The 16,594-nt window shown below is 41.2% G+C and overlaps 1 pseudogene; it reads left to right on the top strand.

The window, feature by feature from the left end:
* The first annotated feature begins 8,719 nt into the window (after positions 1 to 8,719).
* LOC101401342 (interferon omega-2-like) lies at positions 8,720 to 9,281 on the top strand (annotated as a pseudogene).
* The last annotated feature ends 7,313 nt before the right edge of the window (positions 9,282 to 16,594 follow it).

Below are 16,594 nucleotides of genomic sequence, written 5' to 3'. Positions count from 1 at the left end.
CTGAAATGACCGCAGAACCAAAGATACTCTTTCCCATGGAACCCAAGGACTTGAAAGCAGGACTCTTATAAGAAGCAAGGTGTCCCTCATTCAGGAAGATCTGGTGTTAAAATTCCTTCCCCACTTCATCATAAATGTTTAGAACCATGTCATAAATGCCAGCCTGTTCTCCCTAATCTCTTAAATTTCACCCCAAATCCTGAATCAGGGAGACAGATCTGAGGGCACACACCGCCTGTTCTCCCGGAAGGTCAATCTTGCAGAATAAAGCTGATCTCTTTTCCCATAGGCTGATGCTGTAACTAATTGTCTCGTTTATGTGCATCAGGCAAGTGAACCCCAATTTTGTGTGGTAACAAATTGGTGACCATGAAGTGACAAGGTCCTGTGACTGCCCGCCCAAGGCTCTGGAACCCCTAGTGGGCGGTAGGGTCTTTTCACCAAACCTAAGTGGTTGCCTAGACAATTTTGTCTAGAGGCTTGACTGATTGGATTCCTGTTTCTGTGCTGCAGAGCTCCAGGCCCCAAGGCACTCTTTTTCTCCATTGGGAGAAGAAACAGCTTCTGGATCAAGATGTCTCTCAGCTTTGGGTGAGTAACTTTAAGAAAGCGACTGTCCCTTACCTCACCTCTCTGGTTTGATTTCTTGGAAATATAGGTTTGTTTGTATTCTGAGGAATTTTGGCAGGCTGAGACCTGAACCTGAGGACTGAACCACACAAGGTAATTAGAGGCAGGATAAAAGTTGCTTCTAGATCTAGGGAAGGCTTGGCTCTGGTTCACAGTTGCTTCTGGCAATCTGGTTTTGGGTAACTCCTGGCACTGGTTCTGAGCTACTTCTGGAAAACTAGCTAGTATTCTGGTCTGTGTTATGTGTAGAATTGTATTGTGTGTTAATTTTGTCTGAATTGAGTTGGCTCTTTTGGGGACTGAGTTTCTCAGTAACCATAACAAACTCTAGAAATTACCTTGTTTGTTGTGGCCACCTTGGGAAAAGCCCCCTAAAATGGGGATAACATAATCAGCTGTCAAGATAACCCAGGATAATTTAAAATTACAGTGGCTACTTTGGGGTTCTTTTGAGCTTTTGAACCGAGAAAGAAAGAAATCTTTAGAGTCAAGAGTCAAGAGCTCCACCTTTTGACCTAAAGGTTCCAGAAGCTATAAATGTTTACAAAGAACTGCAGAATCTTACCAAATTTGTTTTGTGTCCTGCAAGCTTGGCTTGATAATAGTCAGGTTTGGGGGGGGGGGGCGTCCCAAAACTATGGTTGGACGAAAATGCGGTTGCACTGCATTTTGGTCAGAGATAGTCAGGCAGAAATGTGGGATGCACTCCTTGTGGCTAAGGGTCCTACAAAACTGCCATCAGCCTCAGGGGAATTACATTGGCCATTAGAAGGAAGCCTCGGCTTGGCCTTCATTGTGAGGGTCTTGGTTTCAGGGACACCCAAAATTTTTGTGATCTGGTTCTAGCTGCAGCATAAATATACTTTGACCAGCAGTGCCTAAATTCTGAAACAATGGGAAATGCTAATTTGATCCCCACCTGTAGCCCCTTAGGCTGCATTCTCCCGAATTGGGTGACTTTTAGCTATGCGTATGTAGTGTGAGCTACTGAGTACTGATTGGTATATTGATCCTTCTCCTCCCAGAGATGGTCACTATTTTTCCTTGTCTCTGTCTCTGTGTCATTTGTCATAAAAAGGAAAAAACTATAGGGCAAGACACAGGCATCTCCATAGCCTGTTGTCTGGGTGGGCCTGCAGTAAACTTTGCTATATGGCCCACATATGGAGTATGCATATAAGGTGGAAACTAGCTAAGGGACATCTTGGAAACCAAAAATGGCCACAAAATTTGTGCGCACAGGTTGAGCAGTTAAGAGCCATTAGGGCACTCGCAACCTCAAGATGACTCTTGTGATAGGATAAGTTGGTCACAGAATGGGGAAGATGATGACAGGTCCCCCACCAACCTTAAGAAAATGTCTGTGCAGTATGGTACTCTGTAAAGCACACACAAATCCCCAACCCCACGGCACCTCTCTCCTAGGTATTAGTCTGGCTCCAAGAAACCCAAAGCATAGTTAAAGCTGTTAATGTGCATATAAGATGAGGTTTTTTTTTCTTTTGTCTTGTTCTGTGTCTTAAGAAGTGGCTTTGTGACCTCTTTGGCCTCCACCATCTGGAGGATGCAAGTACCAGTGTGCATCTTGGCAGCCAGTCAAATAGACTGAGGTTCTGAGATGTACTGTCTTTGTTGGGCTGTATCAGCTCTCAGGGAAGTTTGCCATGAGGGGGTCCCAGTCCATCAGGGGCCTTTGTCTTCTCAACTTTCATTGCTTGTTGGAGCACTACTGCTTGTGCAGTGCAAGCCTTTGCTTTCTTGGATTATTTTGGGGAGTGAACTTTCTGGATCTTGTAAGGGCTGCTTCTTTTGCATTCTCTTTTGGGGACACCTCCTGCATCCACAGTTAAGCCATAAATGTTTATTGGTTTGAGCTGCTATTAAGATCCTACTTGCCAGGGCTGCCTGGTGGCATAGTGGTTAAGTCTGCGTGCTCTATTTCAGTGACCCAAGTTTTGCAGTTTCCAATCCCGGGCACAGAAATACATAGCACTTATCATGCCATTCTTTGGAGGCATCCCACATACAAAATGGAGGAAGATTGGCAATATTCCTCAAGCAAAAAGAGGAAGACTGGCAACAGATGTTAGCTCAGGGCCAATTTTCCTCGCCAAAAATCAAAACAAAATCAAACAAGATCCTACTCACCAATGGTCAGAGCATGGGTCCTTAAATTGGAAAAACTTTTAAATTGAAAAAATGTAGCTGAAAGTATGGGTCAACTTCTTTCCAGTTCTTTGGGGAAGTGGGAACAATCACCTTTGTCTTGCAAATCCCTGCAGAGCCAGAGGCATGGCTCCAGAAGGCAGTTCAAAGTTCACTTGTCCTTTTACAATCCCAAAGCCTCCCCTGTTCCTCTCAAAATTCTCATAGATATTGGCACATTAGAAACTGACAAGAAAAATATGCCCCAGAAACTCCATCTTGGAGAAAACTTGAATAGTTTCCCTGTGCCTTTGTGATGTAGCTGGACAGGTAGATCAACCTATAATGTCATTTGAGTTACAACCCAATTTCTAAGAAATCAAGAGCAACTGTCCTTAAAAAAAGATCCTTGCAAGACTGGAAATGCAGCTCTAGAGGCAATTCAGATTCCACCCATTTCCCTTATCTCTAAGAGCTTGCAAACCCTCCGGGGACTATCTAGCCCATCACTGAATCTTAGGACTGAAGAAAAAAAGAGGAAAAAGGAAAGAAAAACGGCCAGAGCATTTTGAGAATCTTCTCCACAAATATTAGTAAAAAGGCTTAAAACAAAATTAGGATTCACAACGATGGAGCCTTGTATTCATGGCAGTAATTTTAAAACAATAGCTGTGGAGTCTCTGTGTATGTGTGTGTATATATAGAGATGTATGAATGTGTGTGTATGATATCTTACTTCTAGACGGTATAATTTCTAAAGAGCTCTATTCAACTGGCTTAAAGTAAGTGATTATATAAATTATTTCTAAGTGTAACAGCAACTAACCCAAATGTCTTTCAAGTTAACATGATATAAATTAATCTTTGATAAATTAAAACTTATTTAACATTGTTGGTTTGATTAAAATAGGCATGTCCTCAGAGTTACCAGCATTGGATATGATGCAGACATGCAGCCTGGGTTTACTAGTCAAATAAGCTCATGTTATCCCTGTTACAGATTTGTCAGCAAAATAATAGCTTAGAATGATAACAGATTTTGTCTGATGTGTCAAAGTCTTTATAGGCAATCTAAATAATTATTGGAAATGGGTAAACTAAATAAATGTAAAAAATATAAAAGTTTTCAACAATGATTATGTGTAACAACGTATGCACTTAAAACAACTTAAGATGATGACTAACTGCTTTAGTGTCACATAAAGATTTGTGAGTAATCTAAAAATTATTGCTACAAACAAATGGTCTGGATGTAAGTGAGATACTAATTTATAGATAAACTTTCAGCAATAATTATAGTTTATGACTTGAGTACTTAAAATAGCTTCCAAAATCTCTTGGGTAACTTGAAACTTTCAAGTTTTTCTAGGTTAAATTAAATGATAAAAATTCATCAACTATCTAGATCATTTCCAAATAAGATAAAATATTAGATGTTAATTATTAAGTATAGGTTTACCTACTTTGGCTTCTTATTACAGAGAAACTAAAATATGTTTGGGTCTATTAGTAAACATGTCTTGTATCTTATTAAAAGATTGTACGATGAAGTAACATGTTTCTAGAAATTATGGAAAGTGTTTATAAACTTGCCAAGCCACAGAATGCTAATGTAAAAGACAGTTTATGATTGCTTACTTCTTAGTTTTCAATAAGGAAAATATCTTTGTATTCAAGAAAAGTAAGATATATATTTTCAGTACAGAAGGTATAAAGAATGGAAACACTTTTGTTTGTTTTGTTAAGAAAGATACATTTGTCCTAAAGTACTAGGAGGGAAGAAAGAAGACATGGGACAAATTCTGAACGTAGAAAAAAGAAAGATATAGAAGGTTTGCAGAGGAGGAACCCCGAGGAAAGAGTTGTGCATGGTCAAGTTTGTTAAGACTGAAATGAATTTAATTAAGTAAATAAGATTAAATATCAAAAGTAAGCTGGTGCAAAATTAGAATTTGGCTTTCTCTCTTAAAAAGATAATTTTCTTTAACTTTTAGTCTGCTCTTGATAAACAGATTATGAAAAGGTTTTTTTTCTTTGAGTAGACTACTAGAAATGTAGGGATTTTATGTTTTATCAAAATAAATTTCCTGTGTTCTCTTTATCAGGTCTTTAATCACAGGTACTCAGGTTTTTCTTACAGCTACTTAATTTTCTGCATTGGCCTGAAAATCTTTAATTGTCACGATGGTAAACTAGATAACTAAGCATTGTTTCATAGGGACCTATGATACTATGTGGGTAAAAGTTATTGATATAAGTGTTTTAAAAAATTATATAACATTCCTAAAATTCTGATCTGTCCTGGTTTTCAGCCATAATTCTAGTTATTATCTTGAAGTGTTGTATGTCACAGAAATAGCCAAGTTTCTTTGTCAATTGCCCTTTTGAATCTATTATCATTTGCAGATGGTTGCTCTTTTTCTCTGATGCTTTTGTGAATATGATTCATCTTCAGAGAGATTCATGGAAAGGACTCTGACACTTACTCTAGAATACAAGTTTCTGATAAACTTTCAGATCATAAAACTAAACTGGGTAAGAAATTACAGAACTCTAATGGAGAAACTGATGACTTCATGAAACTGCTAACAGAAGATTAAGATCAAGAATCAATTACATAGGACTGAATGAACTGATGAGGATGATTATAATTTTTATGAGTTTTCATTTGAGATATTGCTGATTTTTTGATGTTTTGTTTTTTCCAGATTTAAGGAAACCTTTTTCTCTTTTTCTTAAGCTAACTATGACTTCTAGCAATTTGGTAAATTATACCTTTGTAAACAGAACTGAACACTTTATCTTTTTTATCCCCACCTGATCCCTCCAAAATTTGGAAACTCTTGGTGAGTGAGTATTGTTTTCATGGCAATACAGTTACTTGCATAAGTTCAATAAGAATCTGTTCTCCTTATAACAGGACACAATTGGAAACATTGGTTATATTACCAAAGCTTTGACTGGAATGTCAAATTTGAGAGAAACATGCAGACTTAGATACGACAGCTTTTGAGGAACAAAAGTAGACTTTATAGAATAAAGCCCCCTGGAAATATTGGCCTAGTACCTTGCTTACAGAATTCTCAGCAACCTTACCAGCTGAGTAAAGAATGTCACTTCCCTGGTACATATAAGGAACATCAAGATATTTTGGGGAACCTTAAGAGAAGAGAGAAATCCACCCAAATCTATAGGTATTGCACCAGGGTCTGACAACAAGTCATTGGTCTGGCTTTCCTGGCCTGAAGAGGTCTTTAAAGTTTAATCTGAGATAACTTGTAGAAAGTTCTAGCAAAGCAGAGTTGAAAAAGCCTATATAATCAATTGCTATTCTTGCTGTATTTATGTAAATGATTGGGCCAATTTTATTGAAATTAATGTTGCAAAACAATGAATCTTAATTTGGCTATATTTGGTAAAAATGAGGGTGATTTTAGAGAGAAAAATTATGTTTCAATAAAAATTATAGTACACTTAGATTCTAGTTCTGTTAATTGTCTCTGAGGTTTTGTTTTCTATCCATAAACTGGACCAGATCCTGAATTCTTCCAGTCTCCTGAAATATCTGGCCACAAATATCCAAACTAATGTTTTCAATTTATCCATCATTTTCATTTGGAATCATTGAGAACTGAAACTTCCCTTTTTCCTGAAGCCCTGCAAACTGAAGCTGGACGATTTGATATAAACATAAGAGAGACTCATGTCTGTTGCTGTGTAAGCCACTCAGAAAGATACCTGAACACCTGGTGACATCATCAGAGACATTTCAAACTGCAAAAGGTGCTTCAAAACTGCAAAAAAAAACCTCTGACATCTAGAAATTCTTGGACTGGCTGCCCCCTGGGCTCAGAGACTGGTCTATAATTTGGTCCAACCATTAACCTTGTTTTTCTTTTTGTATCTCTAGTAATGCTTTTTATGAAATACCTGGTTATTTGCTTACACAATAGAGGCCTAACTTTGGGAGCCCACCTGTATCACAGCCCTACTAAGAGACTGATTTAATGAGATGGAAAAATATACTCCCCTTATAGCAGGAAGAAGCTAGAGATGTCATCACCTTATATCCTTCAAGATTAAGGAGTGAACAACAAAAAGGGGGTATTTGTAACCACAGGACCTCCAGGACCAGGTCAACTGACCCCATCTCTCACCCAATCAACAGAGTGATTAAGAATCGCCTTTCAGAAAATATGCAAAGTCACATAGCCAGAGCATGTGCAAAAGAAGATATCTTGACCTGAAATGACCATAGAACCAAAGATCCTCCTTTCCACTGAACCCAAGGACTGGGACACGACCAGAACTTGAGAGTTGGACTCTTATCAGAAGCAAGTGGTCCCTCATTCAGGAAGATCCAGTGTTAGCATTCCTTCCCCACATCATCATAAATGTTTAGGACCCTATCACAGAAGTTTAGAACCTCATGATAAATGTTTAGAACCCTGTCATAAATGTTTAAAGCCATACCATAAATGTTTGAAGCCCACCAATCAAAACTTGTCCCATCAGCATTTCTGCATGCCAGCCTGTTCTCCCTAACCTCTTAAATTTTCCCCAAAATCATGAATCGAGCAGACAGATCTGAGGGCACATGCCCTCTGTTGTCCCTGCAATTTGATCTCACAGAACAAGGCTGATCTCTTTTCCCAAAGGATGGTGCTGTAATCAATTGGCTTGTTTATGCACATCGGGCAAGTGAATCCAATTTTGTGTGGTAACATCCTCACTCAATGATTTCATGCCACGGCCTCTCCTTGCTTCATAAATCCCATATCCATTTCTATCTTTCACTGCCTCTAATGGGCTCTTCCAGACAAGTCATTATATCAACTCTCCCTAAGGCGTGCCCTTGGATCTTTGGTACCTTTGGAATACTTCCTCCCTCCAGATTTATATTTCTCTCCAGTTGTCTCAGTGAGTGTAATCCAAATAGGGTTATTGAGAGGATTGAGTTAAAATTTTAAAGAACTTAGAATAGTGGCTAGTCCACAATAAGTATGCAATAAAATTCAGTTATTTTTTAATATCACAATTATTATTATCCAGATTAAGATCAGAATCTTTTGGAATATCCTAATTCCTTTTCTCTTAATTCTACATTTCTCAAAGCAATCTCTTCATTGCCTGAGTGGATTTATCAATTAGGTAGTGTGCTCAGGCAAGGCCTGCTATCCACTATCCTGCCAGAGAGGGTTAGTGTTCTAGCAACTGGGGTTCTTGTTGCCAGTCTCTGTGAGCTGGTTGGTGTGACTTTTTACTTCTTTCCTCAGAGCTTATCACATGTGAATTAAATGAAAGAAAATCAGATGACTGGTCTTGCAAAGCTGAAAGCAGGCCATTGACCCAGGAGGGACTCTTCTTTGAGTGTCTGGCAAAAGAAGCCATCGTCCTGCCTCAGTGTTATTCAATATTGGCCTTCATTCTTCCCCTTCTACTTTACTTATCTCTGTAAAGTAATGAGGGTATAAATGGAGCCTAAGATGAGGGCTAAAAATGTGTTCCTAGACATAGAAAAACAATATTTATATATAAAAAAGAAAGTGTGTGTATGAGTGTTTACATACCTATATACACTTCAGTCTTTAGAACAAAGACCTTTGTCATTTGATTGATAAGTATCCATTCGGATTGGCACATTTGAAGTTTACTGGGAAAATTAAACTTCTATTACAAAATTAATAGTTTGGATTGATGACATCTTTGTAGACCATAAGGACAATACATAAATGAAAACAATAAAGGAAGTAAAAGTATAGAGAAATGTTTAGAAAATGAAAATTTTGGTGTTCCCTATTTAATGGCCATGCTTAGAAAGAATGTCATCAGAGAACCTCAGGTCCAAGGTTCACAGATGCCCAGCTCAGCCAGGCCAGCAGCACCCTCGTTTTCCCCATGGCCCTCCTGCTTTCTCTACTGACGGCCCTGGTGGTGTTCAGCTATGGCCCTGGTGGATCTCTGGGCTGTGAACTGCCTTGGAACCATGTCCTGGTTAGCAGGAAGAACTTTGTGCTTCTGGGCCAAATGAGGAGACTCTCCTCCATCTTCTGTCTGAAGCACAGAAAAGACTTTGGATTCTCCCAGGAGATGGTGGATGGCAGCCAGTTCCAGAAGGCCCAGGCCATCTCTGTCCTCCACGAGATGCTCCAGCAGATCTTCACCCTCTTCCACATAGAGCGCTCCTCTGCTGCCTGGAACACGACCCTCCTGGACAACCTCTGCTCTGGACTCCATCAGCAGCTGGAAGACCTGGACACCTGTTTGGTGTAGGAGACAGGAGAGGAAGAATCTGCACTGGGAACTGAGGGCCCCACACTGGTGGTGAAGAGGTACTTCTGGGGACTCCATCTCTCCCTGAAAGAGAAGAAATACAGTGACTGTGCCTGGGAAATTGTCAGAGTGGAAATCATGAGATCCTTCTCTTCATCAACAAACTTGCAAGAAAGGTTAAGAATGAAGGATGGAGACCTGGGGTCACCTTGAAATGATTCTCCTTGACTAATGTGCCATGTTACCCTTGTACATGTCTTTGGTCATTTCAAAGGCTGTTATTTCTGCTTTAGTCATAGAATTTATTGAATTTAATTTAGTAAGTATTTTGTCAGTTGTATTAAGCAAGAATATGTTAAAAATATTCAGGTCCTGGGGTATCACTCCATATGAGATCACTGTCCTGCTTTATACATTTATTGTTTGCACTTATTTATTTATTCTTGGATCTTATCATATTTATATATTTGACTTTAGATTGCACTAAAATTTAGAAAACATGTTTATCTTTCCATTTTACTAAATTTGCATTTTGTTTTATTATTTAAATTCTTATCAAAGAAAACTTCTTGAGTTTTTTTTTAATTCTGAAAAATGTAAATCCTTATTTTTTCTATGTAAAGCTATCTCAGGTAGGTCCTATGGAACAGTCCTACCACCTGTCAGAACACGCCTGTCAAAAGCTGGAATTCCATGGAATTGAGAGGAGTCCTGGAAAACATGGACACGGTCAGTCCTCATGTCAGAGGTGATTTATGTTCAGTCAGCAAACAGCAGCGAAAGTAAATATCTGAGAGAGGGAATCACCTCCTAGAGTGAAGCGGGAAAGACACGCGGTATATGTTGGCTGATCCTGGCACCTGTCCTCTTCCTCGTGCCCTCTCCCGGCCCTGCTTTCCCGAATCCCCTCACTCCCTTATCCAGCCTCTTCACGCCCTCCACCTACTGCCCATCCACAGGGTGCTCTGGTTCTGTTGGGCTTTCAAGCTTCTAGGTTTCTATCAAGAGTGGAAAGCTGCAGGGAGAGAGCAAAAGTTAAATGGGAGTTTGAGGATTTTGAGAACTTCTGTAAGAAGGATTTTGCGAGTGTGTGTCCTGATGAATACCTGTGGTCCCTGAGGGAATGCCCTGTTTCAATGATGAAATAGGTGCTGAAAGGAAAAGGAATCAGCTGAACCCAGTAGACCCTGGGGGCTCAGGAAACCCTCCTTGGGACGTTCGCCCCCCGCTGGCCATGAGTGACAGGGCCTCCATCAAATGTGGGAGGCAGACTTATCTTCCATGCACAACTCCTGCTGCTTCCTGGGGATTCACCTCCAAAAGGAACAACGGGCCTTTTCTGGCAAGAATTGATCTAAGACTGGAATAGACAGTTTCTTAGCGTATATCGTTACAAAAAGAACAAGTCTACAGCTTCAGGCAGGGCAAGGCCGCTTTGGGCAATGGGCAGCTGTGGAGAGAAAGGGATTAAAATGTGTTTCCTGTCTCCAGCCTGCTGCTAACCACCTCCTGACTAACCATCCCTTATGCACACGTGTGCTGGAGCTGGACAAACTGGGTGTGGAACTGCAGTGGCGTTTTAATTAACTGGAAATCTCATAGTCGATTGTGGTAAATGTCATAGTAAAGGGTAAATTTCCAGTTTCACAAATTCATCCCAAATATCTGATCCTGTTTGATGGTAAACTGGAAAATATCCTCATTATCATATTGAATGATGATATTGGCAGCCCTTCCAGGTAGTCAAATAGAGAGCTCAGATGTATTTTATGAACTGTCAGAGAATTCTAACATTGCCAACCGAATACCAGAGGCCTTTTCATTCAAGTCTATGAACATTGGTAGAATTTTGGAGGTGTTGGTATAACCTGCATAGTATTGTACTGGAGGTGGTTAACTAGGAACTTTGTGTTGGTGAGAATTGCTCAGGTAGCAGGGGGGAGTGTCATTTGGGAGAGTTTCTGGAATCTTTGCCTCAGGTGACACAGCCAACGCTTTAGTTTACTTCTCTATAAATAGTGGGTGGGGAGGGTCTTAGTAATATTTTAATTTTAATAGATTTTTGTCCTTCATATTTCTTTCCTGTACTACTTCTCCGTGGAACGGGTTAGGAGCAGGGAAAAGGCCTGGCAATTCTGGACTTCCTCTGTGTCTCCTTCTCTGATTGTGTAACACCTTTTAAATATTGTAATCCTTTCTATACGGGTTGCTGTAGAATATACATACATATATGTGTCATATATCTATATCTATGTACATATATATATACACATATGTATAATTTTATTTACTTTTGTTCATTTTGTTATATTGTTATGTTTAGTGTGAAAAATTCTCCTAGCCAGGCCTGTACCGTCACTTTGCCCTGAAAATCTCTGTAGCCATATCGTGTTTGTGTCTAGGAGTTATTAATATATTTGTGATAATATATTTAGGAGTTTAAGTCTATTGGAAAGTACTGGAGACCCGAGAGGGGGGGCGGGCAGCGGCACAGCTGGGGGTGAGTGAGAGCTGAGCCACTGCAGCGCTGAGCTGCCGCCCACCCCACACAGGTCCCCTCTGCTTCTGGACCTTAGTTGCCCAGGACACATGTGGCTAGGGAAGAGGACCAGGGGAGACCCAAGTCACCACTATGGTGGCTGTGAACGTCTGCAGGGAATCACTGTGCAGGGTCAGCTGGAGGAAGCTGAGTGTGAACACAGGCACACCTTGACGCCCCCCACCCCCCCAGCCAACTTCCTGTGCTATCACGGGGCAAGACCCCTGGAATGACCAGCCAGGCAGAGAAACAGTAAACAGAGGGAGCCGCTGCATCAACACGGCCCACATCTGCACCACACAAACTGATAAAGAATCCAGGAGCTCACTGCACGGGTATTTAGGAGCTCCGAAGTTTTTATTCCTCTAGGAGGAGTCTGCATCAGTCACGTGAGCTCATTTGCTCAATAAAACAAAAGCGAGCATCAGGAACTGTGAAGTTGTAAGAGCCAGCAGCAGCTGGAGAAGTTGGAATGTAAGAAACTCGGTACATTCTGGTATACAGGGCACTTGAGTGCACAGATTAAAAAAAGATGTCAAGCAGGGCCGGCCCAATGGCGTAGCAGTTAAGTGTGCGCACTCTACTTCAGCGGCCCAGGGTTCGCAGGTTTAGATCCCAAGCGCCCACTGAAGCACCACTTGTCAAGGCATGCTGTGGCAGTGTCCCATATAAAATAGTGGAAGATGGGCACGAATGTTAGCCCAGGGCCAATCTTCCTCAGCAAAAAGAGAAAGATTGGCATCGAATCTTAGCTCAGGGCTACTCTTCCTCACACACACACAAAAAAAAGATGTCAAGTGTGTTACATTCAAGTTACAAATGTGTTTTCTGGCCAAGGTGGAGGTCTGCTGGTCTAAACTGTAAAGATCCTGGTGGGCTCCTACATTTATGGTTTCTCGGCCTCCAGCTCCATTTTAGGGCTAGTTGCAAGATGGCTGGTTGTTGACCATGCCAAGTTGACGCATAGAATTAAGCATCACAAAGGCTGCCCTGGAGAAAGGATGTTCAGATTCTCAGCAGCATCTCTGGTTCTCATGGACAGTGATATTCCTAGAATGTCGTTAAGAGCTCAGGCTGTGGAATCAGAGGCCTGGATTCCACAATGTTGCCATGACCTTGGGAAAGTTATTAATCTCCCTGTGGCTCTGTTTTCTTCTTCACAGAAAGGGGAGAATGAAAGGACCTACATCTGCCCATTTTGTTAGCTGACATGTAATCAAGTGACTGACACATGCAGGTGCTTGAGAAACACCTGTTTCATAAATGCACATTCACTGGAGGGAGTGTTCGGAGGAATGAATCCCAAGTATTAACATGCTTAGAACAGCACCTAGTCCAGGGCGGGTGCTCAATAATGTCATCCTTATTTTTAATATCGTCATAGAATTTTCCAGCTATATTATCTTGAGTATTAATGATACTGAGATGGTCCAAGTTTCTGAATGGATTCACTCATCATGTGAAGTGTCCATTGTAAAGGACTAATATCCATTATTCTATTAGTGAATTAGTAAGTTGGTCTTCTTATTTAAAGTGAGTCTCTTGTGAGTTGGTCGGTATGATTCCTCCTCCTTGTCCCAAAACTGATTACCTCTGGATTAAAAAAAGAAAGAAAGAAGGAATAATCACGTGGCCTGCTTTGCAAAGCTGAAGGCTGGCCACTGGGCAAGAATTGCTTTCCTTTAAGCCCCTGCCAGAAGCCATCAGCTTGCTGCTCTCTCTGTGCTTCTACTGTGCCCTTCATCCTTCCTCTTTCCTATAAGCCTTAGACTCCAGTTTTCTTGCACTGAATTTAGCTAAATTATACTATGTCACTTTGTTCCTTGAGAGAGGGTCAGCCTTTTTGTTCAATTCAGGCCTTCAATTGACTGGATGAGGGCCTCTCACATTGGGGATGCAATCTGCTTTACTCAGCCTATCTACTCAAATGTTAACCTCCTCGAAAATACTCTCACAGACATACCTAGAATGTTTGACCAAATATTTGGGTACTCCATGGTCCAGTCAAGTTAACACATAACATTAACCATCACTAGGGACAGAAGATGAAAACTGTAAAGCCCAGAGGATTGGTGAACCCTGTATCTCCATAAGCCTGGGTACTCTGTATGAATTGGGTTATATCATTTCAACCTGACACAGAGCCATGGGTGAACATTCTCTGGGACACCACGTGAGTGATTAAAGGGTTTAAAGAAGACAGTTTTGTTTTGGTCAAAAAGCTCATTCTCCTTGACAATGAGGGAACAGCACAAGGTTTACATATATAAAATTTTTGGACAATTAAATATTTTGACAATTTTTTGGCAATATCCATATTATGTGAAATTGTGTGAAACTGAGTGGATACGATGATCCTCTGCTCCAAGGTTGCTGTCTGCTGTCAAGACAGATCAAGTGCCCACAAGACACCCCTATTGAAGCGCTGTTCACCCAGTGCCTCACTCCTCCCTCAATTCTCTTCTGATGCTTCCAGAACCTAGGTCCTAAACACATCTGTCACCAACACAAGGGCAGTTGTGAGTCCCTAATGAGACTGAGAGTTTGACAAGCATCTAAACATGAAGTCCAGAAACACGGACAACTTGGATTCATACGAGTTTAGCACCACCTGCGTGCAGAGCACTGAGACAGGCCTGCTGGAGAGAGGAGACTACTGTGCAGGGCACAAAGACCATGTCTGCAGGGATGTTTTAAGGCCTGGAAAATCCCTTTTTGGGTAAGTGCCCTCCTTACAGCCATTGTTTATACATCGTGCAGCATATTGTTCTTGGTGCAGAGCTGGCATCTCTGCATTGAGGAACCTTCTATGGTCTTTGCGTGCTTGGTAGAGCCATGGGATATCCCTTCAGGGACATACACACTCAGGCAATAGAAGTAGATCCTGCAATTTGTGACAAGAGTCCACATGGCCAAGTGTTCTAAATCATTCTCCGGATTCCTCTGCATCCACGGGTCTGGGTCAACAGTTAAAGGGCTGAGTGGAGTGACTGCTAAAAAAGAAGAGCCATGTGGGGAGTGGGCACAAGGGGTGGAGGGATGCATTTATACGGTGACTGAAAAACAATAATGTACAACAAAAATTTCACAATAGAAAAAAAAAGAAGAGCCATGAAATGTAGTCACCAAAAAGGAGAAGAGTCACCATGAAACTAAGTAGAGAAAAGAGCCACTGGGGCCACCTGTAGTACCATTTCCACCTGGAGGAGAGAAGAGGTCAGGGTCAATGTCATCCTGGCTCCACTCCAGTTTCTTGGCCCTTCCTTAGCTTCCACATCCAGGGCCTACAGACGCAACCTTCATCTCCTACTGAGTGGTTCACACTCACACAGCAATCGAGGCCCGGGAAGAGTAATGTCTGCTTTTCCTCACAAAATTAAAGAATAAGCTGCACATTCATCTTTTCACCTGAGTCTCTCAACTTGAAGTTACCGGAGGACAGTAACCGAACAGGTGGACAATCCAGGACTAGAGAACTCAGAGGAGGTGACGCTCGGGACAGTGTCCTTTCTCACGCTCCCATGGCCAAAGACCACTCATCCAAGGAGAGGTGGTGGCTTAAAGTGCTGAGCGACTGGCCCTGGGTCACACAACAAGTCGTATCTGGCTCCCGTATCTGTACTTTTCTCCAGGAACACACATGGGCTGAGGCAATCAGACAAGATGTGCACACACAGAGGGGCTACTAAGAGATCTGTCCCAAATTAGGTGGGGCGCCGCACAGCAAAGATCCCATTCATTATCTCTGCTTCTAGCTGTTTCCCTTTCTCTTTCCCTAACCCTCGCCCACAGTGACTATTTGGCAATTTCTCGGTTGTTTTCAAGTCCAAACAATGTGTTGGTGAGAGTGTCTTATACCTGAGGGACAGTCTTTCCTTAAAGAAGGAACTAGGAAGTAAAATTTATTGGTCAAAATACATACACATTGCAAATCTGTACTGCCATCTGTCCACAAAAAAAAGTGGCTATATTAATCTCCATTTAGGAGTATATGAGTTCATGTATGTTCCCACACATTGACCAACATAGGATCTTATCATTCTTTTTAGTTATTGTCAATCTGATAGGTGACAAGGAGCATCTGGTAGCACCATTAGTTGCCTTTTTCCTAATTGGTGGTACTTGTTATCAGTCACAGTCCAGTCAGCAAAACAGAAAATTTCCTCCAGCCTTCTAGTCCGTCTCCTGTAATTGGTGTGGAAGAACTTGAAACAACCGCAACAAAAATCTGCTGGCAAAGAAGAAATGTAGTCAAAGGGACTGGAGCCCCAGCATCACAAAGCAGAGTTGAGGAGAACAGATTTGGAGCTGGGACTTGAGCTTCAGGGCCGCACACTGGTATAGTTCCCCATATTCACTGGGAATTCATATTTCTTCTGTGAATTTTCTATTTACAGACAGCGCACCAATTGCTTTTGCACTGTCCTTTCTTAGTTATTTACAGAAGTTCATTATTCATTTTTTATATAAACTCTTTGTTTTATACAGGTAGTAGACACACACACACAGTCTGTAGGGTCTTCAGATAGATCCCAGATCCCACACTTACGCTGTATTTCTCCCCCCTCTCTGCTGCCCATTCTGGGTTTCCTTTGTGACATCTAAATTTGTGGTTTTCCTGTGTTCAGTGCCCAGAATTCTCTTCAGTTTAAACTCATGAACTAGGTCCTGACCTAATCTAGTTTTCAGGGTTTTAAAAACAACCTCAATGCTGACGTATTCCAAAGGTAAATTCTGGAATCATATATCCAACTGCCTATTTGACAGCTGGTATCTAATAAGCATCTCAAATTTAAGTCACTGAAAATTGAAATCTCCTTTAAAAAAACAAAAACCAAATAAAAACAAACACAAATCACCCTCCTTTCTTATTGTTTCCCGGTCAGTTAGTGGCAACTCCATATTTCTAGGATCTCAGGTTAAAATACCTGAAATCATTCACAACCTGGCTTTCTCTGTCATCATGTATCCTGTCTGAGTGTAATCGAGGTTTTACGCCATTGAGGG

Source organism: Ceratotherium simum, chromosome 20 (genome assembly GCF_057802395.1).
Source record: "Ceratotherium simum simum isolate JZ-2026a chromosome 20, ASM5780239v1, whole genome shotgun sequence".
NCBI classification, from domain to species: Eukaryota; Metazoa; Chordata; class Mammalia; order Perissodactyla; family Rhinocerotidae; genus Ceratotherium; species Ceratotherium simum.
The sequence above is the reverse complement of the archived record's forward strand: the minus strand, read 5'-3'. Positions and strand labels throughout refer to the sequence as shown.